The following is a 26,494-nucleotide window of genomic DNA, read 5'->3' on the forward strand; positions in this document are numbered from 1 at the left end:
CTTTTGCAGGGCCTCCAAAACTTTCCAAAGGTGGACCAGGTGATCATCCCAGCTGGAGCTAAAGACAGCTATATCATCCAAATATGCTGCACTGAAAGCTTCCAGCCCTTGCAGGACTGTGTTCACCAACCTCTGAAAAGTGGCAGGTGCATTTTTCAAACCAAAAGGCATTACAGTAAACTGGTAATGTCCTCCAATGGTAGAAAATGCAGTCTTAGGTTTAGCATCTTCTGACATTTTGATCTGCCAATACCCTGCAGTCAAATCAAAAGTGCTTAGATACTTGGCAGATGCCAGTGTATCTATTAGCTCATCTGCCCTGGGTATAGGGTGAGCATCTGTTTTGGTTACCAAGTTGAGACCTCTATAGTCTACACAAAACCTCATTTCCTTCTTTCCATCTTTAGAATTGGGTTTTGGTACCAGTACCACAGGAGAAGCCCATGGACTGTCAGAGTGCTCAACCACTCCTAGTTCCAACATCTTCTGAACTTCTTGCTTTATGCAGTCCCTGACATGGTCAGGCTGCCTATAGATCTTACTTTTGACAGGTAAACTGTCTCCAGTATCTATAGTGTGCTCACACCAAGAAGTGGTGCCTGGCACAATGGAGAAGAGTTCTGAAAATTGTCCTAGGAGATTTATGCAATTATCTTTCTGCTCAGCAGTAAGACAATCAGCCAAAACTACCCCTTCCACAAGAGCATCTTGTTCTGTGGAAGAGAAGAGATCAGGTAGAGGATCACTGTCTTCTTCCTGTCCCTCATCTGTTGCCATGAGCAGGGTGAGATCAGCCCTGTCATAGTAGGGTTTCAGGCGGTTGACATGGAGCACCCTAAGGGGACTCCTGGCAGTGCCTAAGTCAACCAAGTAGGTGACTTCACCCTTCTTTTCAACAATTGTGTGTGGACCACTCCATTTATCTTGGAGTGCTCTTGGGGCCACAGGCTCCAAGACCCACACTTTCTGCCCTGGTTGGTACTGAACCAAAACAGCCTTCTGATCATGCCATTGCTTCTGGAGCTCTTGGCTGGCCTGAAGGTTTTTACTGGCCTTTTTCATGTACTCAGCCATCCTTGATCTGAGGCCAAGTACATAGTCCACAATATCCTGCTTAGGAGCTTTTAAAGGTTGTTCCCAACCCTCCTTTACAAGTGTGAGTGGACCCCTAACAGGGTGTCCAAAAAGAAGTTCAAAGGGGCTGAAGCCCACTCCTTTCTGGGGTACCTCCCTGTAGGCAAAAAGGAGGCATGGTAGAAGGATATCCCATCTCCTGCGGAGTTTTTCAGGGAGTCCCATAATCATGCCTTTGAGAGTTTTATTAAATCTCTCCACCAGTCCATTTGTTTGTGGATGATAGGGTGTTGTGAACTTGTAAGTTACACCACACTCCTTCCACATGGCCTTTAAGTATGCAGACATGAAATTGCTTCCTCTGTCTGATACTACTTCCTTTGGGAAGCCCACCCTGGAAAATATTCCCAGGAGGGCCTTTGCCACTGCAGGAGCTGTAGTGGTCCTTAAAGGAATAGCTTCAGGATATCTTGTGGCATGGTCCACTACCACCAAGATAAACCTATTGCCTGAAGCAGTAGGAGGGTCAAGGGGGCCAACTATGTCAACCCCTACCCTTTCAAAGGGAACCCCAACCACAGGCAGTGGGATAAGGGGTGCCTTTGGAGTGCCACCTGTCTTGCCACTGGCTTGACAGGTTTCACAGGACTTACAAAAATCTTTTGTGTCCTCAGACATCCTAGGCCAATGAAACAGTGGTACCAATCTGTCCCAAGTTTTCATTTGACCCAGGTGTCCAGCTAAGGGAATGTCATGTGCCAGTGTTAGGAGGAACTTTCTGTACTCCTGAGGAATCACTAATCTCCTGGCAGCTCCAGGTTTAGGATCCCTTTGCTCAGTGTACAAGAGGTTGTCCTCCCAGTAAACTCTGTGTGAGTCACTGACATCCCCATTAGCCTGTTTGACAGCTTGCTGTCTGAGACCCTCTAATGTGGGACAGGTTTGCTGTGCCACACTCAGCTCCTCTCTGGCAGGCCCCCCTTCACCCAAAAGCTCAGCAGTGTCTGCTTCCAGCTCCTCTGGTGTAGGTTCTGCACAGGGAGGGAATTCTTCTTCCTCAGAAGTAGAATCCACTGTAGAGGGAGGGATAGTAGGAAGTGGTTTGCTTCTACTAGCCCTAGCTTTAGGGAGCACTTGGTCCATTGTTCCAGGATCCAAGCTTCCCTGTCCTTTTTGCTTTTTGGCCTGAGCCCTTGTCAAAGCAAAAATATGCCCTGGGATGCCCAGCATTGCTGCATGGGCCTCCAACTCCACATCTGACCAAGCTGATGTCTCCAAATCGTTCCCTAATAGACAGTCTACAGGTAAATCTGAAGCTACCACAACTTTCTTTGGACCAGATACCCCCCCCCAGTTGAGATTTACAACAGCCATGGGGTGGCTTTGTGTTATGTTGTGAGCATCGGTTACTTGGTACTGGTGTCCAAGTATGTGTTGTTCAGGGTGCACCAGTTTCTCAATCACCATTGTGACACTGGCACCTGTGTCCCTGTAGGCCTGGACCTCAACACCATTTATTAGGGTTAGTTGCTTGTACTTCTCCAAGTTATGGGGGCAAGCAACCAAAGTGGCTAAGTCAATAGCCCCTTCAGAGACTAAAGTAGCCTCTGTGGTCTCCCTAATCAGACCAACCCCAACTAAATTACCAAAAGTGAGCCCAGCTACTCCCTTGGATTGGCTATTAGTAGGTTTGCTCCCACCACCACTGCTATTAGTAGGGACACTAGGTGTAGCAGTAGGGGTTGTAGTGGTAGGAGCTGTGGTGCCTTTCTTTGGACAACTGGGATCTGTTGTCCAATGGCCTTTTATCTTACATAAATAGCACCATGGTTTCCTTTCCTTGTTCTGATTAGAGGAAGGTTTGGGCCCACCACCCCCACCAGAGTGTTTTTGTGGGCCTGATGAAGACTCATTTTTAGATTTGTCCCCACCCTTGTCAGAAGACTTACCATCCTTCTTTTTGTTGCCATCTTTGTCACCCCCTGTATGAACTTTTCTGTTCACTCTTGTTCTGACCCATTTGTCTGCCTTCTTTCCCAATTCTTGGGGAGAGGTCAGATCAGAGTCCACCAAGTACTGGTGCAACAAATCAGACACACAATTATTAAGAATATGCTCTCTCAGGATTAAGTTATACAGGCTGTCATAATCAGTAACTTTACTGCCATGTAACCACCCCTCCAAGGCCTTCACTGCCTGGTCAATGAAATCAACCCAGTCTTGTGAAGACTCCTTTTTGGTATCTCTGAACTTGATCCTGTACTGTTCAGTGGTTAAGCCATAACCATCCAGGAGTGCATTCTTAAGAACTTGGAAATTGTTAGCATCATTTTCTTTTACAGTAAGGAGCCTATCCCTACCTTTTCCAGTAAATGATAGCCATAGGATAGCAGCCCACTGCCTTTGAGGGACATCCTGTACAGCACAGGCCCTCTCAAGTGCAGCAAACCACTTGTTAATGTCATCCCCCTCCTTGTAAGGGGGAACTATCTTATGCAGATTCCTGGAATCATGCTCTTTTGCAGGATGACTATGGGGAATACTGCTGCTGCCACCATGGGTATCTAAACCCATTTTCTGTCTTTCCCTCTCTATTTCTAAAGACTGTCTATCCAAATCCAGCTGTTGCTTCTTGAGCTTCAGTCTGGTTTGCTCCACTCTCAATCTATTGAGCTCCCTTTCCAACAATCTGTCATCAGGGTGGGTGGGAGGGACATTTCTAGATACAGAGGTATGATGGGAATGAACAGAAGGAGACCTGTCCCTTACAGCGGGCACCCTAACAGCTTGGCTACCAGTATAATGTGAGAGCACATCATCAGTATGATGTGATTCAACCTCTGTACCAACTATGCTAGACTGTCTAGTAATGGGCAGGCTGAGAAGTTTCTTTCCTGAACCTTTTCCTGGGGGAGTCCCTGGATCTGATTGAGAACCATTAGCTACTTTTTCTACAGATTGGGCACTTATGGCCTTATCCTGTACTCTAAGCATATTAATTAACAGTTCTAAGGAAGGATTCTTCCCTACACTCAAACCTCTCTCTATGCAGAGACTCCTTGCTCCTTTCCAGCTAAGGTGATCATATGCAAGTTTGGACAGTTCAACTTTTTGGCCTGTGCCAGACATTTTTAGAGAGAGTTAAAGTGATAGACAAAGATAAAAAGGTTTTCAGAACTTTTTGGAAAGACAGAAAAAAAACTTTTTAAACTTTTAAGAACTTTTTGAAAGTTTAGAAGTACTTTTCAGCACTTAGAAAAGAGTGAAAAGAGGAAATGCAAAACTTTTTGGCTATGTGTATATACACTGACCTTGTTTTGTATATTTTTCTCTTATGAAAAGTACAATGACAAGAGTGGTAAGTAGTCTCAAGCACTTATCCCACCACTGCACAACCAATGTAGGAGGCTGGACTGGCTTGTAGTGAGTACCAAGGGGTACTTGCACCTTGCACCAGGCCCAGTTATCCCTTATTAGTGTATAGGGTGTCTAGCAGCTTAGGCTGATAGATAATGGTAGCTTAGCAGAGCAGCTTAGGCTGAACTAGGAGACGTGTGAAGCTACTACAGTACCACTTAGTGTCATATGCACAATATCATAAGAAAACACAATACACAGTTATACTAAAAATAAAGGTACTTTATTTTTATGACAATATGCCAAAGTATCTTAGAGTGTACCCTCAGTGAGAGGATAGGAAATATACACAAGATATATATACACAATAGCAAAAATATGCAGTATAGTCTTAGAAAACAGTGCAAACAATGTATAGTTACAATAGGATGCAATGGGGAAACATAGGGATAGGGGCAACACAAACCATATACTCCAGAAGTGGAATGCGAACCACGAATGGACCCCAAACCTATGTGACCTTGTAGAGGGTCGCTGGGACTATTAGAAAATAGTGAGAGTTAGAAAAATAACCCTCCCCAAGACCCTGAAAAGTGAGTGCAAAGTGCACCAAAGTTCCCCTAAGGACAAAATAGTCGTGTTAGAGGGAGAATGCAAGGAAAACACAAATCAGCAATGCAACAACGATGGATTCCTGTCTGAAGGTACCTGTGGAACAAGGGGACCAAGTCCAAAAGTCACAAGCAGCTCGGAGATGGGCAGATGCCCAAGAAATGCCAGCGGTTGGTGCAAAGAAGCTCTTTCTAGGCTGAAGAACTGTGAATACTGCAGGAACGACAAGGGCTAGAGACTTCCCCTTTGGAGGATGGATCCCCCACGCCTTGGAGAGTCGTGCAGAAGTGTTTTCCCGCCGGATGGACGCCAACAAGCCTTGCTACACGCAAATCGTGCGTTTGGCGTTTTTGGACGCTGCTGGGGCCCAGGAGGGACCAGAAGGTCGCAAATTGGACCTGCAGAGAGAGGGGACGTCGAGCAAGACAAAGAGCCCTCACTGAAGCAGGTAGCACCCGGAGAAGTGCCAGAAACAGGCACTACGAGGATGCGTGAAACGGTGCTCGCCGAAGTTGCACATAGGAGTCCCACGTCGCCGGAGACCAACTTAGGAAGTCGTGCAATGCAGGTTAGAGTGCCGTGGACCCAGGCTTGGCTGTGCACACAGGATTTCCGCCGGAAGTGCACAGGGGCCGGAGAAGCTTGCAAAGTCGCGGTTCCCAGCAATGCAGCCCAGCGAGGTGAGGCAAGGACTTACCTCCACCAAACTTGGGCTGAAGAGTCACTGGACTGTGGGGGTCACTTGGACGGTGTCGCTGGATTCGAGGGACCTCGCTCGTCGTGCTGAGAGGAGACCCAAGGGACCGGAGATGCAGCTTTTTGGTGCCTGCGGTTGCAGGGGGACGATTCCGTCGACCCACGGGAGATTTCTTCGGAGCTTCTGGTGCAGAGAGGAGGCAGGCTACCCCCACAGCATGCACAAGCAGGAAAACAGTCGAGAAGGCAGCAGGATCAGCGTTACAGAGTTGCAGTAGTCGTCTTTGCTACTATGTTGCAGGTTTGCAGGCTTCCAGCGCGGTCAGCGGTCGATTCCTTATCAGAAGGTGAAGAGGGAGATGCAGAGGAACTCGGCTGAGCTCATGCATTCGTTATCTAAAGTTTCCCCAGAGACAGAGACCCTAAATAGCCAGAAAAGAGGGTTTGGCTACCTAGGAGAGAGGAAAGGCTACTAACACCTGAAGGAGCCTATCACAAGGAGTCTCTGACGTCACCTGGTGGCACTGGCCACTCAGAGCAGTCCAGTGTGCCAGCAGCACCTCTGTTTCCAAGATGGCAGAGGTCTGGAGCACACTGGAGGAGCTCTGGACACCTTCCAGGGGAGGTGCAGGTCAGGGGAGTGGTCACTCCCCTTTCCTTTGTCCAGTTTCGCGCCAGAGCAGGGGCTAAGGGGTCCCTGAACCGGTGTAGACTGGCTTATGCAGAATTGGGCACCTCTGTGCCCAACAAAGCATTTCCAGAGGCTGGGGGAGGCTACTCCTCCCCTGCCTTCACACCATTTTCCAAAGGGAGAGGGTGTCACACCCTCTCTCAGAGGAAGTTCTTTGTTCTGCCATCCTGGGCCAGGCCTGGCTGGACCCCAGGAGGGCAGCTGCCTGTCTGAGGGGTTGGCAGCAGCAGCAGCTGCCGAGAAACCCCAGGAAGGGCAGTCTGGCAGTACCAGGGTCTGTGCTACAGACCACTGGGATCATGGAGTTGTCCCAACAATGCCAGGATGGCATAGAGGGGGCAATTCCATGATCATAGACATGTTACATGGCCATATTCGGAGTTACCATGGTGAAGCTATATATAGGTAGTGACCTATATGTAGTGCACGCGTGTAATGGTGTCCCCGCACTCACAAAGTTCAGTGAATTGGCTCTGAACAATGTGGGGGCACCTTGGCTAGTGCCAGGGTGCCCTCACACTAAGTAACTTTGCACCTAACCTTTACCAGGTAAAGGTTAGACATATAGGTGACTTATAAGTTACTTAAGTGCAGTGTAAAATGGCTGTGAAATAACGTGGACGTTATTTCACTCAGGCTGCAGTGGCAGGCCTGTGTAAGAATTGTCAGAGCTCCCTATGGGTGGCAAAAGAAATGCTGCAGCCCATAGGGATCTCCTGGAACCCCAATACCCTGGGTACCTCAGTACCATATACTAGGGGATTATAAGGGTGTTCCAGTAAGCCAATGTAAATTGGTAAAAATGGTCACTAGCCTGTCAGTGACAATTTGGAAAGAAATGAGAGAGCATAACCACTGAGGTTCTGATTAGCAGAGCCTCAGTGAGACAGTTAGTCACTACACAGGTAACACATACAGGCACACTTATGAGCACTGGGGCCCTGGGTTACCAGGGTCCCAGTGACACATACAACTAAAACAACATATATACAGTGAAAAATGGGGGTAACATGCCAGGTAAGATGGTACTTTCCTACACCTATGGCACAGATAAGTCACCCCTCTAGCAGGCCTTACAGCCCTAAGGCAGGGTGCACTATACCACAAGTGAGGGCATAGATGCATGAGCACTATGCCCCTACAGTGTCTAAGCAAAACCTTAGACATTGTAAGTGCAGGGTAGCCATAAGAGTATATGGTCTGGGAGTCTGTCATACACGAACTCCACAGCACCATAATGGCTACACTGAAAACTGGGAAGTTTGGTATCAAACTTCTCAGCACAATAAATGCACACTGATGCCAGTGTACATTTTATTGTGAAATACACCCCAGAGGGCATCTTAGAGATGCCCTCCGAAAACATGCCCGACTTCCAGTGTGGGCTGACTAGTTTTGCCAGCCTGCCACACACCAGACATGTTGCTGGCCACATGGGGAGAGTGCCTTTGTCACTCTGTGGCTAGTAACAAAGCCTGTACTGGGTGGAGGTGCTTCTCACCTCCCCCGGCAGGAGCTGTAACACCTGGCGGTGAGCCTCAAAGGCTCACCCCCTTTGTTACAGCACCACAGGACATTCCAGCTAGTGGAGATGCCCGCCCCCTCCAGCCACGGCCCCACTTTTGGCGGCAAGGCCGGAGGAGATAATGAGAAAAACAAGGAGGGGTCACTGGCCAGTCAGGACAACGCCTAAGGTGTCCTGAGCTGAGGTGACTGACTTTTAGAAATCCTCCATCTTGCAGATGGAGGATTCCCCCAATAGGATTAGGGATGTGCCCCCCTCCCCTCAGGGAGGAGGCACAAAGAGGGTGTAGCCACCCTTGGGCTAGTAGCCATTGGCTACTAACCCCCCAGACCTAAACACACCCCTAAATTTAGTATTTAGGGGCTCCCAGAACCGAGGAAGATAGATTCCTGCAAACTGAAGATGAAGAAGGACTGCTGACCTGAAGCCCTGCAGAGAAGACGGAGACACCAACTGCTTTGGCCCCAGCCCTACCGACCTGTCTCCCCACTTCAAGAAAAACTGCAACAGCAACGCGTCCCCCAGGGTCCAGCGACCTCTGAAGCCTCAGAGGACTACCCTGCATCTAAAAGGACCAAGAACTCCCGAGGACAGCGGCCCTGTTCCAAAGAAACTGCAACTTTGCAAAAAAGAAGCAACTTTGAAAGACAACACGTTTCCCGCCGGAAGCGTGAGACTTTCCACTCTGCACCCGACGCACCCGGCTCGACCTGCGGAGAAACAACACTACAGGGAGCCCGTGATTAGCCAGAGTTGACCCCCCTGAGCCCCCACAGCGACGCCTGCAGAGGGAATCCAGAGGCTCCCCCTGGCCGCAACTGCCTGCTTCAAAGAACCCGACGCCTGGTAAAGACACTGCACCCGCAGCCCCCAGGACTTGAAGGATCTGAACTCCAGTGCAGGAGCGACCCCCAGGTGGCCCTCTGCTTAGCCCAGGTGGTGGCTACCCCGAGGAGCACCCCCCCGCCGCCTGCCTGCTTCGCTGAAGAGACCCCTGGGTCTCCCATTGTAACCTATTGCAAACCTGACGCCTGTTTGCACACTGCACCCGGCCGCCCCCGTGCCGCTGAGGGTGTACTTTCTGTGCTGACTTGTGTCCCCACTGGTGCCCTACAAAACCCCCCTGGTCTGCCCTCTGAAGTCGCGGGTACTTACCTGCTGGCAGTCTGGAAACAGGGCACCCCCTTCTCCATTGAAGCCTATGCATTTTGGCCACCACTTTGACCTCTGCACCTGACCGGCTCTGAGCTGCTGGTGTGGTAACTTTGGGGTTGCCCTGAACCCCCAACAGTGGGCTACCTTGGACCCAACGTTGAACCCTGTGGGTGGTTTACTTACCTGCAAAACTAACAAATACTTACCTCCCCCAGGAACTGTTGAAATTTGCACTGTCTAGTTTTAATATAGCTTATTACCATTTTTGCCATAACTGTACATGCTATTTTGCTGATTCAAAGGTCCTATGATACCGGAGTGAAATACCTTTCATTTAAAGTATTGATTGTAAATCTTGAACCTGTGGTTCTTAAAATGAACTAAGAAAATATATTTTTCTATATAAAAACCTATTGGCCTGGAATTGTCTTTGAGTGTGTGTTCCTCATTTATTTCCTGTGTGTGTACAACAAATGCTTAACACTACCCTCTGATAAGCCTACTGCTCGACCACACTACCACAAAATAGAGCATTAGAATTATCTCTTTTTGCCACTATCTTACCTCTAAGGCGAACCCTTGGACTCTGTGCATGCTATTTCTTACTTTGAAATAGTACATACAGAGCCAACTTCCTACAAGTGGTAAACCCCGGAGCCCGGGGGAGGGGTGACCCCAGTTTTTTTAACTATCTGCAGTGCTACTGGAATTATGAGGCAGAGGAGGAGCAAATTATCCGGTAAAGTTGACTAAATTATGCAGCAAGAAAAAAGGCAAATTATGCGGCACATTTTGTGAAAGTATTACTTCATTATCTACACCTGGTAAGAGTGCCTGAGGAAAGAGGTCACCTTAATTAGTATCAATTTAACACACGCTTACAATCTGTAAGTGGAACGAGTGGATGTGGCCCAGCTGTACTCGTCTCCAGCCAGGGTGAGTGAGTGAATGAGTGAGGCACTGAGGGTGACATACAAAACACCAGCTACTGAATGAATAAAACAAAGGTACGTGTGAACCCCCTTAAAAGACAGTGCCTTTTAATCAGTCGAAGGGAGGGTGTCAGTCGGTTCCAGAGCCGAGGCCCATGACAGAAAAAGCTCTTTCACCCTATGCACTTTGTTAGCTCTGGACACTCTCAAAAGCACCTGAGGCATCTGGGGCGAAATACAACATTATATCTGAAATTCTCAACCCCACAAGGCAAGATAGTCAGAGGCACAACAGAAAATAGCCACCCCCAGAAAAACAGGTAAATTGCCCCAAACTGTCACTTGAGCTGGTGAAAGATATACAGAGACGGTGTCCTAGGTAGGCCCCCTGACTGCAGGAAGCCCTAGGCATCAAAGACACCCATGTTAGGCCACCAAGGACCGTTAACCACAGCCCCCTCTGCTTTGATACCAGTACCTGCATTAACAAAGGGCCTCGCCTACTGCTGTCGGGGGCCCTTGTTTCTGTCTTGGCTGTAACGGGACCCTCAATGCCCAGATAAGCCTCCACTGGATGACACCATCACCTCATCCTAGATTCGGGATGCTGAACGCATGGGCACAGGTGGCCAGCACAGACCCCGGGGCCCCCCAGCCACAGAGGCGGACAGTCATCGCTGTTTTTGGAGGATGGCCGGTGGTTATCGCACCCCTCAATATCCCACGGGTCACCAGGCATTTGATACAGCCCCTCTGCTCAGAGCTTAATTTGTAATAAGGTAAATGCCAGGTCCGAACAAACTTTTCAGGAGGCCTCCGAGGCTGGTACCCCCCACTGCCCCTGCAGGCATTTCCATCCAAGTGTAACATTTGGGCTATTTCAGGTCGCTTAGCGGGCTAGATGTGGCCTGGACCCATTGTATTTATATATGTTTAAGAATACTGCATACATTGTTCATAAACTCTGCTGAAGTATATACAGACAGCGCCACCACGTGGTAGACTGTCATAAAGAACTGCTGGTGCTAAGCACCAGCAAACACCAGCACAAATTAAGCACTGCCACTACTCAAAGAACACAGACTCGTTCAGAAAATAAGAAAGTAATACTGCTTTTTCCTGATACAACTTTGCAAACACCAATACGCGATTCGCATCACTGGAGGAGCCGGAGCACAATGTCCATCGAGTCCCTCATCTAGTAACATCCCATTGCCGGAGACTAGTCCGCAAAAAGGGGTAGGAGGCTGGACTGGCTTGTAGTGAGTACCAAGGGGTACTTACACTCTGCACCAGGCCCAGGTATCCCTTATTAGTGTATAGGGGTGTCTAGCAGCTTAGGCTGATAGATAATGGTAGCTTAGCAGAGCAGCTTAGGCTGAACTAGGAAACGAGTGAAGCTCCTACAGTACCACTAGTGTCACTTGAACAATATCATAAGAAAACACAATACACAGATATACTAAAAATAAAGGTACTTTATTTTTATGACAATATGCCAAAGTATCTCAGTGAGTACCCTCAGTATGAGGATAGCAAATATACACAAGATATATGTACACAATACCAAAAACATGCAGTAATAGCAATGAAAAGCAATGCAAGCAATGTACAGTCACAATAGATTGCAATGAGAGCACATAGGTATAGGGGCAACACAAACCATATATTCTAGAAGTGGAATGCGAACCACGAATGGACCCCAAACCTATGTGAGCTTGTAGAGGGTCGCTGGGACTGTAAGAAAACAGTGAGAGTTAGAAAAATAGCCCACCCCCAGACCCTGAAAAGTGCGTGCAAAGTGCACCTAAGTTCCCCAGAGAGCACAGAAGTCGTGATAGGGGAATTCTGCAGGAAAGACCAACACTAGCAATGCAACAACGATGGATTTCCAGGCGAGAGTACCTGTGGAACAAGGGGACCAAGTCCAAGAGTCACACTCAGGTCGGGAGTGGGCAGATGCCCAGGAAATGCCAGCTGTGGGTGCAAAGAAGCTGCCACCGGATGGTAGAAGCTGTGGATTCTGGAAGAACGAAGAGGACTAGGAACTTCCCCTTTGGAGGATGGATGTCCCACGTCGTGAAGAAGGTTGCAGAGGTTTTTCCGTTCAGAAAGACAGCAAACAAGCCTTGCTAGCTGCAAGGGTCGCAATTAGGGTTTTTGGATGCTGCTGTGGCCCAGGATGTCGCCAATGCGTGAGGAGACAGAGGGGGCGTCCAGCAAGACAAGGAGCCCACTCAGAAGCAAGCAGCACCCGCAGAAGTGCCGGAACAGGCACTACAAAGAAGAGTGAACCGGAGCTCACCCGAAGTCACAAAAGAAGGTCCCACGACCCCGGAGGACAACTCAGGAGGTCGTGCACTGTAGGTTAGAGTGTCGGGACCCAGGCTTGGCTGTGCACAAAGGAAATCCTGGAAGAGTGCACAGGAGCCGGAGCAGCTGCAAATCACGCAGTACCCAGCAATGCAGTCTAGCGTGGGGAGGCAAGGACTTACCTCCACCAAACTTGGACTGGACTGAAGAGTCACTGGACTGTGGGAGTCACTTGGACAGAGTTGCTGAGTTCCAGGGACCACGCTCGTCGTGCTGAGAGGGGACCCAGAGGACCGGTGATGCAGTCTTTTGGTGCCTGCGGTTGCAGGGGGAGGATTCCGTCGTCCCACTGGAGATTTCTTCAGAGCTTCTAGTGCAGAGAGGAGGCAGACTACCCCCACAGCATGCACCACCAGGAAAACAGTCGAGAAGGCGGCCGGATCAGCGATACAAGGTTGCAGTAGTCGTCTTTGCTACTTTGTTGCGGTTTTGCAGGCGTTCAGAGCAGTCAGCGGTCGATTCCTTGGCAGAAGGTGAAGAGAGAGATGCAGAGGAACTCTGATGAGCTCTTGCATTCGTTATCTAAAGAATTCCCCAAAGCAGAGACCCTAAATAGCCAGAAAAGGAGGTTTGGCTACTTAGGAAGGAGGATAGGCTAGCAACACAGGTAAGAGCCTATCAGAAGGAGTCTCTGACGTCACCTGCTGGCCCTGGCCACTCAGAGCAGTCCAGTGTGCCAGCAGCACCTCTGTTTCCAAGATGGCAGAGGTCTGGAGCACACTGGAGGAGCTCTGGGCACCTCCCAGGGGAGGTGCAGGTCAGGGGAGTGGTCACTCCCCTTTCCTTTGTCCAGTTTCGCGCCAGAGCAGGGCTGGGGGATCCCTGAACCGGTTTAGACTGGCTTATGCAGAGATGGGCACCATCTGTGCCCATCAAAGCATTTCCAGAGGCTGGGGGAGGCTACTCCTCCCAAGCCCTGACACCTTTTTCCAAAGGGAGAGGGTGTAACACCCTCTCTCTGAGGAAGTCCTTTGTTCTGCCTTCCTGGGCCAAGCCTGGCTGGACCCCAGGAGGGCAGAAACCTGTCTGAGGGGTTGGCAGCAGCAGCAGCTGCAGTGAAACCCCGGGAAAGGTAGTTTGGCAGTACCCGGGTCTGTGCTAGAGACTCGGGGGATCATGGAATTGTCTCCCCAATGCCAGAATGGCATCGGGGTGACAAATCCATGATCTTAGACATGTTACATGGCCATGTTCGGAGTTACCATTGTGACGCTATACATAGGTAGTGACCTATGTATAGTGCACGCGTGTAATGGTGTCCCCACTCACAAAGTCCGGGGAATTTGCCCTGAACAATGTGGGGGCACCTTGGCTAGTGGCAGGGTGCCCACACACTAAGTAACTTAGCCCCCAACCTTCACCAGGTGAAGGTTAGACATATAGGTGACTTATAAGTTACTTAAGTGCAGTGGTAAATGGCTGTGAAATAACGTGGACGTTATTTCACTCAGGCTGCAGTGGCAGGCTTGTGTAAGAATTGTCAGAGCTCCCTATGGGTGGCAAAAGAAATGCTGCAGCCCATAGGGATCTCCTGGAACCCCAATACCCTGGGTACCTCCGTACCATATACTAGGGAATTATAAGGGTGTTCCAGTATGCCAATATGAATTGGTCACTAGCCTGTTAGTGACAATTTGTAAAGAGAGAGCATAACCACTGAGGTTCTGGTTAGCAGAGCCTCTTTTTCAGGCTACATATAGGTCACAAACTTATGAGCACTGGGGTCCTGGCTAGCAGGGTCCCAGTGACACATAACAACGTACTGAAAACATAGGGTTTTCACTATGAGCACTGGGCCCTGGCTAGCAGGATCCCAGTGAGACAGTGAAAACACCCTGACATACACTCACAAACAGGCCAAAAGTGGGGGTAACAAGGCTAGAAAGAGGCTACTTTCTCACAAAAGGTCACCTCTAAGGCTCACCACTAGAAGGTGGAGACAATCCCCACACCCAGAAAAGTCTTACAACATTGCTTATCCGCTGACAAGACCAAACAAAGCCAAGGTTTGGTGTAAAGGAAACAAGCTGCCATTCTGACGCAAAAAGTTAACAAATCAGAGGAAATCCAATGTTATGGGTCTGGTCTAATTCAACAACTACGTGTTAAAGGAGCAGGAAGGCCATGCTCACTTGCAGTTGAGTTGCGGAATTGTCACTAGTGCTGAGTTTCTGCAAGCGTGCCATGAACCTCCATCAAATGATAACTATTGGAAGTCAAGAGTACCCTCAAAGCAGAGGGCAACCTGACAACTCCAATCATCCACTGCTGGGAGGCAGGGCCTGTAGGCAGTCTCTAGAGAAACAGTTCACAACATTTTTATCACCCTAAAAGAGAATACACGTCATCATCATACAGGGAGTGCAGAATTATTAGGCAAATGAGTATTTTGACCACATCATCCTCTTTATGCATGTTGTCTTATTCCAAGCTGTATAGGCTCGAAAGCCTACTACCAATTAAGCATATTAGGTGATGTGCATCTCTGTAATGAGAAGGGGTGTGGTCTAATGACATCAACACCCTATATCAGGTGTGCATAATTATTAGGCAACTTCCTTTCCTTTGGCAAAATGGGTCAAAAGAAGGACTTGACAGGCTCAGAAAAGTCAAAAATAGTGAGATATCTTGCAGAGGGATGCAGCACTCTTAAAATTGCAAAGCTTCTGAAGCGTGATCATCGAACAATCAAGCGTTTCATTCAAAATAGTCAACAGGGTCGCAAGAAGCGTGTGGAAAAACCGAGGCGCAAAATAACTGCCCATGAACTGAGAAAAGTCAAGCGTGCAGCTGCCACGATGCCACTTGCCACCAGTTTGGCCATATTTCAGAGCTGCAACATCACTGGAGTGCCCAAAAGCACAAGGTGTGCAATACTCAGAGACATGGCCAAGGTAAGAAAGGCTGAAAGACGACCACCACTGAACAAGACACACAAGCTTAAACGTCAAGACTGGGCCAAGAAATATCTCAAGACTGATTTTTCTAAGGTTTTATGGACTGATGAAATGAGAGTGAGTCTTGATGGGCCAGATGGATGGGCCCGTGGCTGGATTGGTAAAGGGCAGAGAGCTCCAGTCCTACTCAGACGCCAGCAAGGTGGAGGTGGAGTACTGGTTTGGGCTAGTATCATCAAAGATGAGCTTGTGGGGCCTTTTCGGGTTGAGGATGGAGTCAAGCTCAACTCCCAGTCCTACTGCCAGTTCCTGGAAGACACCTTCTTCAAGCAGTGGTACAGGAAGAAGTCTGCATCCTTCAAGAAAAACATGATTTTCATGCAGAACAATGCTCCATCACACGCGTCCAAGTACTCCACAGCGTGGCTGGCAAGAAAGGGTATAAAAGAAGGAAATCTAATGACATGGCCTCCTTGTTCACCTGATCTGAACCCCATTGAGAACCTGTGGTCCATCATCAAATGTGAGATTTACAAGGAGGGAAAACAGTACACCTCTCTGAACAGTGTCTGGGAGGCCGTGGTTGCTGCTGCACGCAATGTTGATGGTGAACAGATCAAAACACTGACAGAATCCATGGATGGCAGGCTTTTGAGTGTCCTTGCAACGAAAGGTGGCTATATTGGTCACTGATTTGTTTTTGTTTTGTTTTTGAATGTCAGAAATGTATATTTGTGAATGTTGAGATGTTATATTGGTTTCACTGGTAATAATAAATAATTGAAATGGGTATATATTTTTTTTTGTTGAGTTGCCTAATAATTATGCACAGTAATAGTCACCTGCACACACAGATATCCCCCTAACATAGCTAAAACTAAAAACAAACTAAAAACTACTTCCAAAAATATTCAGCTTTGATATTAATGAGTTTTTTGGGTTCATTGAGAACATGGTTGTTGTTCAATAATAAAATTAATCCTCAAAAATACAACTTGCCTAATAATTCTGCACTCCCTGTATAACTTTGGGAACCTTAGACCTGTCCAAACATTTATGCATGAGTAAAGTTCATACCATCCTTCCACGTAGTTTACGGGAGAGGGTATTTCCAAATATTGTTTATCATTTGTGTATCAACTGCTCTAGGATGGGTTTGGAGTATATGTTCGAGGTTAAGGCAAGGAGGAAATGTTCTGTGGTTGCATGAACGGGCAGCTTTGTGTAATCACCAAATTTGGTTCGAATCAATTGTATATTATTTATTAAAGGGATCTACAAGTCTGCTCCCATTAGCTGCTGCATTCTCTTCTGACAAAGTTTCACTTTCTAAAAGGTGAGCCAACTTCTCGAGTGTTCCTTATATACTCCTGCAATGGCTTCCTTCACTTTACTGAAACGTTTTTTCGTGAATACGTACTAAGTATGTCTCTAAATTTGGTAAGAGGATCATTAAATGCAAGATCCAGAATGCTAAAGGATTCGGCCTTTTAAAATTTCGGACCCCCCGCCCCTCCCCAAGTTAAGGGCCATTGCAAAGCTTTAACAAGATGAGCCTAGGGTTAGCTGAACCCCCAGAAAGCACGTGACACACTTGGGTATCATTGCCATAAAGCACTTGTCAACTGGGAGTGATAACTGTATGCAAACATTCTCAGCCTGTTATACTCCATAAAATCCTGCATGAAAAATTGGGCTTCCATCCCTTATTATGTTTGTAAAGGACCTCTGCGTCCTCCTCTCTTCTGTGTACAAAGTACTCTAAATCGCATGTCAAAGCGCCTGGAAGCTCTGTTTGGAAACCATAACAATATCTATTAATTCCAGCCAGCAACTGCTTCTCACATAGCCCCGGTCTCATGTTCACATCTATGTCAACAATGCACCACGAAGAAACTGGACAGAATGCACAGAACGAGCATGGAATGCACAGAATGAGAATGCAAAACTAACTCCAATAACTAATGAACTGTCCACTAACTCTGGGCTCCCGGGTAGCGTGCTACTCGCCGTAAAGCGCTTTGACGCCTCCTCAGGAGTAGGAAGCGCTATTCAAATACAATTTAAACACTCCTTTATTTTGAATAATAATATGGAAAGCATGGTTGGGCTGACAGCATTTTCGACATTTGAACACTGTCTCCTAAAGGCACATGCTGATTGTGCCAAGTTACAGTGTCCACCGAGATCTGGACACCAACAAGAAGAGGGTCCCAGGCCACATTTTCAGAACCATGCTCAGATTCCAAGCTCCTCCAGATCCATCAGCAGAGGATCATGGGAATTTAAGTGACCTGGAACTGTTTTGCGGAGGACTTGGTATCTCTTCCAGCTGATCTTATACCCTTAAAAGTGCACCCTCTGTTGCTCTCACTTTCACTGTAACCCCTTCCTCTCTTGCGTCTAATCTGCTCGCTGCTCCTACTCTCTCGTTATGGGCGAGCGCAAAGCGCTCCATCCTATTCTGTAATCTCTCTCTGGGCTTCCAACCACGCCCACCTCACGTCAGTCACTTTAATTGGTTCGTGGGCTTGCCTTTTAAAAGCCGCTTGCTTTCATTTGTGAAAGGCACGCATACGTCATACCTTTTCCAGTGTTTAGCCCACCTACACAGCACCGGTAAACTACTGAAAACATACGAGGCTCGATGTTTTCAGCATGGTGTCCGGACTACTTTATCAGTTTATTTTCCACACAGCGCGATCGCGCTGCGTTTTTTTTTTCAACCCGGATAGCTCTAACTCGAGCAAATGAAAGACCCGTTGCATTGAAAATGCTTGTTTTATTCTGCAGCCACTGCTGCGTCTTCACCCACAACCTTCCCAGTGAACCCCTCTCCTCTGAAAACCCCATCGATCCACCTCTGGGCTCCCTCCTCAGCCCCTTTACTCATGTATCTTTTCAGCCTCACTTCTCCCCTCCCCTCTAATTCCTTGCTTGTTGCCTTCCTTCCACAACTCCTCTCTCTGGTCTAATTTTTATCTTTTACTTTAGCCACTGGCCACGGGAGCTCCAAGCCTCTTCCTTCCCACCGACTCCTCCCTTCAGCTTCCTCTCTTGCCATGGCTCTCTCTTCCGACCCCCTCCGCTCTCTCTCTTCCGACCCCCTCCGCTCTCTCTCTTCCGACCCCCTCCGCTCGCTCTCTTCCGACCCCCTCCGCTCGCTCTCTTCCGACCCCCTCCGCTCGCTCTCTTCCGACCCCCTCCGCTCGCTCTCTTCCGACCCCCTCCGCTCGCTCCCTTCCGACCCTCTCCGCTCTCTCTCTTCCGACCCCCTCCGCTCTCTCTCTTCCGACCCTCGACGCTCTCTCTCTTCCGACCCTCGACGCTCTCTCTCTTCCGACCCTCGACGCTCTCTCTCTTCTGACCCCCTCCGCTCTCTCTCTTCCGACCCTCAACGCTCTCTCTTCCGACCCTCGACGCTCTCTCTCTTCCGACCCTCGACGCTCTCTCTCTTCCGACCCTCGACGCTCTCTCTCTTCCGACCCTCGACGCTCTCTCTTCTGACCCCCTCCGCTCTCTCTTCTGACCCTCGACGCTCTCTCTTCTGACCCTCGACGCTCTCTCTTCTGACCCTCGACGCTCCCTCTTCTGACCCTCCACGCTCCCTCTTCTGACCCTCCACGCTCTCTCTTCTGACCCTCGACGCTCCCTCTTCTGACCCTCCGCTCTCTCTCTTCCGACCCTCGACGCTCTCTCTTATGACCCCCTCCGCTCGCTCTTCCGACCCCCTCCACTCTCTCTTCCGACCCCCTCAGCGCTCCCTCTCTTCTGACCCCCTCAGCGCTCCCTCTCTTCCGACCCCCTCCGCTCTCCCTCTCTTCCGACCCCCTCCGCTCTCTCTCTCTTCCGACCCCCTCCGCTCTCTCTCTCTCTTCCGACCCCCTCCGCTCTCTCTCTCTTCCGACCCCCTCCGCTCTCTCTCTTCCGACCCCCTCGGCTCTCTTCCGACCCTCGGCGCTCTCTCTTACGACCCTCGACCCTCTCTCTTCCGACCCTCGACCCTCTCTCTTCCGACCCTCGACCCTCTCTCTTCCGACCCTCGACCCTCTCTCTTCCGACCCTCGACCCTCTCTCTTCTGACCCTCGACCCTCTCTCTTCTGACCCTCGACCCTCTCTCTTCTGACCCTCGACCCTCTCTCTTCTGACCCTCGACCCTCTCTCTTCTGACCCTTCTTATTTCTTTTCTTTCAAAGCTGACTCAGCAGGTGCAGCTGAACCAGGGCCAAGAGGTTTAAGGGGTACCCTGCCCCCCAGTTAGGGCTGTTTAAATTACCAGATACTTGGTGATATTTCTGTAACCATGTTATGCCTCAGGTTCCTGGGTCTTCTGAACTCTTCAGCCCTTATTTACAGAGATCCGGCATTGGGCAGCACTGCAAATCTTTTTGTTGCGCAGCCTTACGCCAATGTGAAAGGGCAGGAATGCACCATATTTATGACGTAAGGTGCTTTTCTGTCCTTTCCCCCTGCGCGGGTGCACAACTGGCTGCCATGCACCAACGCAGATGCCCTTGCATTATGGTGCAAAGGTGTCTGAGTTGCATGCAGGAATGTTTTTCAGCAGGAACTGGCACCTTCCTGCGCAAACACAATCCAGAGAGGCGTTTTCCTCTTTCCACATGTGCTGCAGAACGCAGCACACGTTAAAAGACGAAAAAATGAGGAGAATTATAGATATTTCCCCTTGTTACGCCTGCTCTGGGGAGGTGTAAGGTTTTGGCGTGGCCCCGGGATTACACCATTAAGTAAATCTGGAGCAGCGTCAAAATCCATGGGTGTTGCGTGGGAAAACCCACCGCAAGGCCCATGGCGCGCCTGACTAGCGCAGAGAAAGGTAACGCAGCGATTTCACCGCTTTGCCTTACTCCATATCTATGAGGCCATTAAAAGCCACGCAAAGTGGCCTCATGGATGTGGATGAAAGGCCTGTACCACTGTTGCAACACTACAACGCCCATGTCACGCCTCGCTGACGCACAGTAAGCCAACGCATCCACTTGCGCCGCTCTGTCTTACTCCATATCGATGAGCCCATTCAAAGCCACGCAAAGTGGCTTTCTGTGGCCTCATATGGTTGAGAGGCTTGAGCCACTGAAGCTTCAAAACAAGGGACGACCCAGTAGCGCACGACTCTGATAAATCTGCCCCTTTCCTTCCCAACGCAAACTTCCCTGGGATCAGTCTCTCTCTCTCTACCTCTCTATTTTTACCATCATGTTCCCTCTTCACCGCCTCCTTCTCACAGTTTAATATTCCCATTTTTTTAAAGCTAAACTACAACATTTCACACCTTCTTCGGATTCAGGGTGGTAAGTGAGGTGGGTCCCTCCGGGTCTCGGACCTTGCAGCAGTTAAGATCAGACCTTGAAATGGGTCCTTGTTGGGCCCTATGTTCATGTCCTACCTTTATAGGCAAAAACATGGATTATTTTTAAACGACTGTAGACCTGCTAGGGTCATCCATGTCCGCGATGTAGTTCCTGGTTGTATTTCACGTTTGTTAATCTTAGTTTTCCTGCGTGTTTGCGTTTTCCAGGATTGTTCAGTTTCTGTATTGTTTTCATGTAACTCTTACAAGGTGTTTGAACTGAGTCACTTCTATCTGTCGGTGTGAGTTCAGGTTGTGAGTGGGTTTTTGTAAAGGCCACGATTGAGACCTCTAGAGCTGCGGCTAATGCAAGTGTCTGATAATGCCTGCCAGTGGGGCACAAAGGTGTTAAGAATACTTGTTCATCCTATCTTTGGCCCCTCTGCTGAGCACAGTCATGTACACATATTATAATTCTGCGTGAAAGTGTGTACAGTTGGTATACTCAAGGTATTGCCAGGGAAATAAAACCAGTGTATGTGTGTGGTGTAGGGTATTTCAAGGTGAAGGAGATGCCAGGAAGCACATGCAGGAGAGAGGGAAAGGGGGACACTGGGCAGGAGAGACACGAGGCGCTGGATATGCAGATGGAGAATTTCAGAAAGCCATGGGGATACAAAGGAGCATAAGTGTCCCGTGGAGGGCAGGAAGGGGAAATTGTGTGAAGAGCAGAATTGTAATGACAGACACTAATTTGTCAGGTCGCTTATGTGTATATGTGTGACATTTTGCGTGACACTTTGTCTGGAGCAGAAAACAGCAGTAATATCCATTTGACAAAAAAATGCTTTAGAAATTATACCTTTTTGGCAATTTCATGGTCTGGAATCAACTGCAACACTCCTGAATATTTTATGCAAGATCTCCAACTTATTTCCATTGTCTGTCTCCCTCTCAGAGTAACCACAGTGTTGTACGTCCTTGGGTAGGCTCAGGACATAAAATCAGAATGCACGCCCCCCTCAAACTAAGAGATGGCACATAGTTCCCAATTGTCCCACTTTACTTGGGAGACCTCACCATGACTACAGCTCACCAAACTGATATTAGATAACTCAATTCCATCAGCAAAATGCACCCGTGGCTACAGACATGTCCAAATGGCCAACACTGCCTTTAAATGGCCTCAAGGAGCCCCCTTCGGGTGTAGTATGTTCCCCAAAACTGGCGTTTGCATCCTATAGTGTGAAAAGCAGTGTGGGAGTTGCAGTTCCTTTGCAAGTGGGGTGTGGGTTAAAAAGATGCCCCCAAATATAGAGAGACAGATCGATATCTGTTAACCAAGCATCTGATCTAGATAGGTAGGGACCCCTAAACTCTTCCTCTGAGACTTTGAGGTGATGATACGCAATCCCCCCTCCCCAGCCCTTATGGAGTTTACGTGGGCACCCATTAGCTTTTCATGTGACCTTCTCAGCGACCATGTAGAGGTCCATCCCCTTTCTCCATTTTGACATATTTGGCGGCTCGGGGACCCCCCAGTGTTTTGCCACATCCCTTTTGGTGACCACGAGACCCAAGTTACAGAAGAGTAGCTTCACCCGGGGAACACTGACATCATTAGTGGCCTGACGTGACTATTGACCCCACAATGGTTAGACACAGAAGCAAGAGCAGTCATTGGTGGCGGCTGGAAAAGGCCACAACAGAAGCACCTATCACGTTGCACGCCTGGGGACAATCCGTGTCTCGGGCACACGAGGGGGCATCACCATAGAAACCCTCAAGCATCCCCCCGTTGGATTCATGAGGCAACACGTGAGGGAAAGAAGAGTTAAGTGTGAGAGGCCAGGATCGGACTGCGGGAGTTACTGCTCGCTCAACAAGCATGTCCATGCGTGAGCACTCCGGGACCTCGGGGTAATGCGAGGAAATTCCCAGAATGCGTTAGTCTAACTCCTGATGAGTGACACTTGGCAGGGCTGCTGAGACACCCCAAAAACAAGTACCACAGCCCTTAGTAATGTTTAACTCACAGTCTCATATTTTCAGAATCAAAACATTGTTCATTCTAATCGAAGTCATTGTGGTTACTCATCTATTTGATGCAGTTAATCAGCACTGTCAAAGTCAATAGGCGTGGCTTGTTTTTTGTGCAAATACCCTGTTGTGTAATATGTCTGGATGCAAAAACAGAAAGCTCTCAGTGAGGCGCCGAGACACTGGTCGGGCCACAGGCTAGGACAAGCTTTAGTTTACATGTTTAAGCCACACCTTTGTTTCCATAAGTCCTGCCGTTTGGAAGGGATTCATAGATACGCCTCTTATGCCACGCTGGTTTACTGCACCCTACCACGCCCACTTCTGTGTTCCCACTTGAAAACCCTGCTTCAACTAGTTGGAGGCCTTTGAACTATTTGGAGAACTCTGAACTTTTAGCAAAGTATTCCAGGACTGGAGTTTAGCTAGTAAATGAGCCCCCTGGACTCTTCTGGGGAAATGTGCACCGGCCCAAATATTTGCAGAAGAGTAAAATGACTTTCTCAGCGTCCACAACACCCGCTGCTGCCCTCAGGGGGCAGAATATTCAAGCTTGTCGAGGCTGACTCTTGCAGATCCCCTCTTTTATTGCCCCTCCAGTTACCCTTCCTCCGGCTTACCCCCCTCTCCTCTGATGCCCCTCCAGTTACACTCCCTAACCTCCCTTTTTAATTACCCCTCCAGTGACCCTCCCTTCCCTCCTGCTTACTCCCCTCTCCTCTAATGCCCCTCCAGTTACCCCCTCTCCTCTCATGCCCCTCCAGTTACACTCCATCCCCTCTGATGCCCCTCCAGTTACCCCCTCCTCTGATGTCCCTCCAGTTACCCCCTCCTCTGATGTCCCTCCAGTTACCCCCTCCTCTGATGCCCCTCCAGTTACCCCCTCCTCTGATGCCCCTCCAGTTACCCCCCTCCTCTGATGCCCCTCCAGTTACCCCCCTCCTCTGATGCCCCTCCAGTTACCCCCCTCCTCTGATGCCCCTCCAGTTACCCCCCTCCTCTAATGCCCCTCCAGTTACCCCCTCTCCTCTCATGCCCCTCCAGTTACACTCCATCCCCTCTGATGCCCCTCCAGTTACACTCCATCCCCTCTGATGCCCCTCCAGTTACCCCCTCCTCTGATGTCCCTCCAGTTACCCCCTCCTCTGATGTCCCTCCAGTTACCCCCTCCTCTGATGCCCCTCCAGTTACCCCCCTCCTCTGATGCCCCTCCAGTTACCCCCCTCCTCTAATGCCCCTCCAGTTACCCCCCTCCTCTAATGCCCCTCCAGTTACTCTCCCTCCCCTCTGATGCCCCTCCAGTTACTCTCCCTCCCCTCTGATGCCCCCCCAGTTACCCCTCCTCTAATGCCCCTCCAGTTATCCCCTCTCCTCTCATGCCCCTCCAGTTACACTCCATTCCCTCTGATGCCCCTCCAGTTACCCCCTCCTCTGATGCCTCTCCAGTTACCCCCTCCTCTGATGCCCCTCCAGTTACCCCCTCTCCTCTCATGCCTCTCCAGTTACCCTCCCTCCCCTCTGATGCCCCTCCAGTTACCCCCTCTCCCCTCTGATGCCCCTCCAGTTACCCCCTCTCCCCTCTGATGCCCCTCCAGTTACCCCCTCTCCCCTCTGATGCCCCTCCAGTTACCCTCTCTCCCCTCTGATGCCCCTCCAGTTACCCTCTCTCCCCTCTGATGCCCCTCCAGTTACCCCCTCCTCTGATGTCCCTCCAGTTACCCCCTCCTCTGATGCCCCTCCAGTTACCCCACTGTCCTCTGATGCCCCTCCAGTTACCCCCTCTCCTCTGATGTCCCTCCAGTTACCCTCCCTCCCCTCTGATGCCCCTGCAGTTACCCTCTCTCCCCTCTGATGCCCCTCCAGTTACCCTCTCTCCCCTCTGATGCCCCTCCAGTTACCCCCTCTCCTCTCATGCCCCTCCAGTTACACTCCATCCCCTCTGATGCCCCTCCAGTTACCCCCTCCTCTGATGTCCCTCCAGTTACCCCCTCCTCTGATGTCCCTCCAGTTACCCCCTCCTCTGATGTCCCTCCAGTTACCCCCTCCTCTGATGCCCCTCCAGTTACCCCCCTCCTCTGATGCCCCTCCAGTTACCCCCCTCCTCTGATGCCCCTCCAGTTACCCCCCTCCTCTAATGCCCCTCCAGTTACCCCCTTCCTCTAATGCCCCTCCAGTTACTCTCTCTCCCCTCTGATGCCCCTCCAGTTACTCTCCCTCCCCTCTGATGCCCCCCCAGTTACCCCTCCTCTAATGCCCCTCCAGTTACCCCCTCTCCTCTCATGCCCCTCCAGTTACACTCCATTCCCTCTGATGCCCCTCCAGTTACCCCCTCCTCTGATGCCTCTCCAGTTACCCCCTCCTCTGATGCCCCTCCAGTTACCCCCTCTCCTCTCATGCCTCTCCAGTTACCCTCCCTCCCCTCTGATGCCCCTCCAGTTACCCCCTCTCCCCTCTGATGCCCCTCCAGTTACCCCCTCTCCCCTCTGATGCCCCTCCAGTTACCCCCTCTCCCCTCTGATGCCCCTCCAGTTACCCTCTCTCCCCTCTGATGCCCCTCCAGTTACCCCCTCCTCTGATGTCCCTCCAGTTACCCCCTCCTCTGATGCCCCTCCAGTTACCCTACTGTCCTCTGATGCCCCTCCAGTTACCCCCTCTCCTCTGATGTCCCTCCAGTTACCCTCCCTCCCCTCTGATGCCCCTGCAGTTACCCTCTCTCCCCTCTGATGCCCCTCCAGTTACCCTCTCTCCCCTCTGATGCCCCTCCAGTTACCCCCTCTCCCATCTGATGTCCCTCCAGTTACCCTCTCTCCCCTCTGATGCCCCTCCAGTTACCCCCTCTCCCCTCTCATGCCTCTCCAGTTACCCCCTCTCCTCTCATGCCTCTCCAGTTACCCTCCCTCCCCTCTGATGCCCCTCCAGTTACCCCCTCTCCTCTCATGCCTCTCCAGTTACCCCCTCTCATGCCTCTCCAGTTACCCCCTCTCCTCTCATGCCCCTCCAGTTACCCCCTCTCATGCCTCTCCAGTTACCCCCTCTCCTCTCATGCCCCTCCAGTTACCCCCTCTCATGCCTCTCCAGTTACCCCCTCTCCTCTCATGCCCCTCCAGTTACCCCCTCTCATGCCTCTCCAGTTACCCCCTCTCCTCTCATGCCCCTCCAGTTACCCCCTCTCATGCCCCTCCAGTTACCCCCTCTCATGCCTCTCCAGTTACCCCCTCTCATGCCCCTCCAGTTACCCCACTGTCCTCTGATGCCCCTCCAGTTACCCCCTCTCCTCTCATGCCTCTCCAGTTACCCTCCCTCCCCTCTGATGCCCCTCCAGTTACCCCCTCTCCTCTGATGCCCCTCCAGTTACCCCCTCTCCTCTCATGCCCCTCCAGTTACCCCCTCTCATGCCTCTCCAGTTACCCCCTCTCATGCCCCTCCAGTTACCCCACTGTCCTCTGATGCCCCTCCAGTTACCCCCTCTCCTCTGATGCCCCTCCAGTTACCCCCTCTCCTCTGATGCCCCTCCAGTTACCCCCTCTCCTCTGATGCCTCTCCAGTTACCCCCTCTCCCCTCTGATGCCCCTCCAGTTACTCTCCCTCCCTCCCCTCCGATGCCCCTCCATCTACCCTCCCTCCCCGGCCCTGGACGCCAGGCACTCACCGCCTCATCCCAGGCCCCCGGCTCCGCGCAGGTCCCGCGGGTGCCGCTTCCGCCCCGGAGCCCGGACTCCCCGACACAAAGTATCCGCTTCGAGGGGAGGGCGGGGCTCCGCGCCGCTGTCAGAGGGGCGCTGCCGACAGCGAGGGCGGACAACCCCGCACCGCGCCGCGGACAGCGAGGA

At 50.4% G+C, this 26,494-nt stretch overlaps 1 protein-coding gene across 1 annotated transcript in view; it reads right to left on the minus strand.

The window, feature by feature from the left end:
• Positions 1 to 26,434, minus strand: part of LOC138255248 (ATP-dependent RNA helicase DQX1-like) — a 253,590-nt gene extending 227,156 nt beyond the window's left edge. The window contains exon 1 of the mRNA XM_069205833.1: positions 26,314 to 26,434. The gene's annotated coding sequence lies outside the window, so the exon portion shown is untranslated. The remainder of the gene's footprint in view (positions 1 to 26,313) is intronic.
• Between the last annotated feature and the right edge of the window lie 60 nt (positions 26,435 to 26,494).

Source organism: Pleurodeles waltl, chromosome 1_1 (assembly GCF_031143425.1).
Source record: "Pleurodeles waltl isolate 20211129_DDA chromosome 1_1, aPleWal1.hap1.20221129, whole genome shotgun sequence".
In the NCBI taxonomy this organism is placed as follows: domain Eukaryota; kingdom Metazoa; phylum Chordata; class Amphibia; order Caudata; family Salamandridae; genus Pleurodeles; species Pleurodeles waltl.